Source organism: Echinops telfairi, unplaced genomic scaffold, assembly GCF_000313985.2.
Source record: "Echinops telfairi isolate 266 unplaced genomic scaffold, ASM31398v2 ScPeMD7_7473;HRSCAF=8511, whole genome shotgun sequence".
In the NCBI taxonomy this organism is placed as follows: Eukaryota; Metazoa; Chordata; class Mammalia; order Afrosoricida; family Tenrecidae; genus Echinops; species Echinops telfairi.
This window is the reverse complement of record NW_022111377.1, coordinates 9,852,045-9,855,085: the sequence shown is the minus strand read 5'-3', so window position 1 is coordinate 9,855,085 and position 3,041 is coordinate 9,852,045.

Sequence of the window (3,041 nt, the reverse complement as noted above, 5' to 3'; positions counted from 1 at the left end):
GAGAGAGAGAGAGAGAGAGAGAGAGAGAGAGAGAGAGAATGCTGGTGGGAAGATTTCTATTTTCTTAATATTTGTTTAAGGAGGAGTGTGGAAAGCTGCTATTTTTAGCATGTCATTCTAAAGAGACATCTCAGACCAACAAACCCAATAAACCAAACCAAACCAAACCCATTGTTGATGAGTTCATGCCCAGTGCTTAGACACACATCTATTAACCGAAGAGTCAGAGATCCAAACTCATGAGTCACTAGTTCAGAGAAAGTTGTGGCAGTTTCTGTAAAGATTACCGTCTTGGAAACCCTGTGGGGCATGTGTACTCTGCCCTGTAGGGATGCTAAGAGCTGAGAACAAAGCTAATAGGGAGGCTGAAGATACAGAGAAAGAGTTATCACCCCTCCAGATCCTATCCCACCCCCCACCCCCAAATTTGGTAAACATTGAGCCTTAATGCGCTCCATTCGAACTGGCTCTTGATTAGCTTGCCTTGCTACGCTGCCGAGTAAGGCAAAACTCTCCATGGAACATTCGATTCGACATGGAGTCCAATGAGTTTACATGCTTAGAATGCAGTCCTGTACATTTTAAAGTCCCAGCGAAATCACTGTTACCTTCACTCTTAGTTACTAGTTATTGAGATTGACACTGTGTTTTTAAACCCAGCCGGAAACGGGGGATAAATTGTACACATGTGGACTGATGTCTTTCCTCTCACATTATTATAATCCAATGGCATTCTATGGTCCCACTCAAAGCACAATTCTTCATTACAGTGAACCCTCTGTGTTTGTGGTAACCAGCTCCCAAAACAATATTGTTTGACAAAAACATAAGGCTGTTTTTGTTTTTTTGCAACAAAATCCAAGGCGATTGTGTGCTATAACTGGAAACCAGCATATCATGTGCCAATAAAGTGAACATCTGTTACTTCTGGCCCCAAGTTAACTCACATCTTGATGGCCTTCATATTTGAAACAAATGAATCACCCAGACTATGTGTATTTTATTATTTTACTTTGCACAGAATTTGAAGATCCCAGTTCTTTTGAAACTAAACGCTAGACATTCTCTGAAAATTTAGATGTTCTTTTTCCCTTTTCTATTTTAACATTTAATTTCTTCTGAATGTTTTTAAAAGGGTACCTAAACTAGTGTACTTTGCTATTTTAATACTAAAATGAAACATCCATTCAATGGCTAAGTCCTCTGAAGTGAACAGCCTATTCCTTTTCTTTTTTTTCCCAACAGTTTTATTGGCACATAATTTACATATAATAAAATTGAATCGTTCAGTCGGCCAACCATATCAAAGGGAGTTGTACAATCACCACCACCTATATCTTAGAGCTTCCCCTCCCCTCACATGGTTAGCTCACTTTTCAACTGAGTTGTGCAATCACAATCAGTTCTCAATCAGCTTCCTCTCCATCACAATTGGCTCCCTGCCCCCTCCTGCCTTCATGATTGACTCCTGAAATCCTCTTTCCCTCTCTACCACCCATCCCCCAACTCTAACACTTTGTATCATTTATTATCATTTTCCATCCACTCCTGTGCTTCACAGCTGGGAAACCCAACAGAAAAAAAGTGAAAAACTAATTAAACTAAGGTGGTAAGATTAAAATCATATTAGAATAAAGAGAAAAATAGAAATACTGCGTGAGAAGGAGAAGACCCCCATCAACTTTCAAAAAGCCAGGGAAGAAATTTCCATCTTGGAACAACTAAGAGAGAATTGAACCCAGTACAAATTCAGGTCATGTCTATAAGGTGGTTAACTGGCCAAGTGTTTGATGCAGCATAGTCAAGGTTACAATGGTCTTTACCTGATAGTAAAGGCTCCTTGGCATGCCAGACCCTGGCTAGAGTGGATCTGCCAGTGGCTCGGTCTGACTCTGCGGATGCTTTTGGGTTCCCCCCCGAAAATCCTCCATAGCTTTCTCCATATTGAGTGTTCATAATTTTAGCTCTGATACTTTTCTCTTCACCATATTTGAATCTTGTAATTGTCACCTTTGGATCCCACAAGCTGGTGTGTTTATTTCCATGTGTACTTAGATGTACTTCCTTAGATGGTTGCTTGTTTGAAAACAAGCCTGTACAACTCCAGACCCTAGTCTGATTGATAGCTGGGCACCATCTGCTTTCTTCACCACACTTTACTTTAACACCCTTATCTTCAGTGATCATTTCACAAAGGTGAGTATCTAGCAGAGCCATGATGTAAGAACTGATTGCTCTTAAGTTGGAGCTAGGATTTAGTGTGAGCCAAAACCTCACTCCTGGATCTATCTCTTAAAAAAAAAAATTGCTGTAAATTGGTAGCCAATACATATGCCATATCATTCCATAGTTCAATCGTGTTAAACATAATATAATTGTGCAATTGCTGTCACAATCAGTCTCCAAACATAATTTTCCTTCCTGGACTTCTTGACATAATTCCTTGTTCATAGTCTGTTTTGTCTGGAAGCCCTGCTGAGACCTATGTACTTTGCACAACCCTGCTGGTATTTGAAATATTAGTGACAAAACTTTCAGCATCATAGCAAACCACTGCAGTATGACAAACTGACAGGCAAGTGATGACAAGAGACAAAAGGTGACCCAATAGAATGCACAGATTATAGAACAATATCAAGGATGGCACATACAAGTCAAATTTTGTTGAAGATCGTCCAATAACCATTGCAGCAGTACATTGATCGGGAACTGCTATAAGTTTAGGCCAGTTTCAGAAAAGGATGTGGAACAAAGGACATCGTTTCTGATGTCAGAAGGATCAAAGCAAAGAGTACCAGAAAGATGTTTACTATGTTTCATTGACAATGCCAAGGCATTTGTGTGGGTCCTAAAGTATGGATAACCTTGAGAAGAATGGGAATTCCAGAACACTTCATGGCATTCATGCCTAACCTGTACATGGACCAAGAGGCAGTTGTGTGAACAGAACAAGAGACTAAGGGATGGTTTAAAATCAGGACAGGTGTGCACCAGGTTGTATCCTGTCACCCCACTTATTCAATCTGCATGCTGAGCAAATC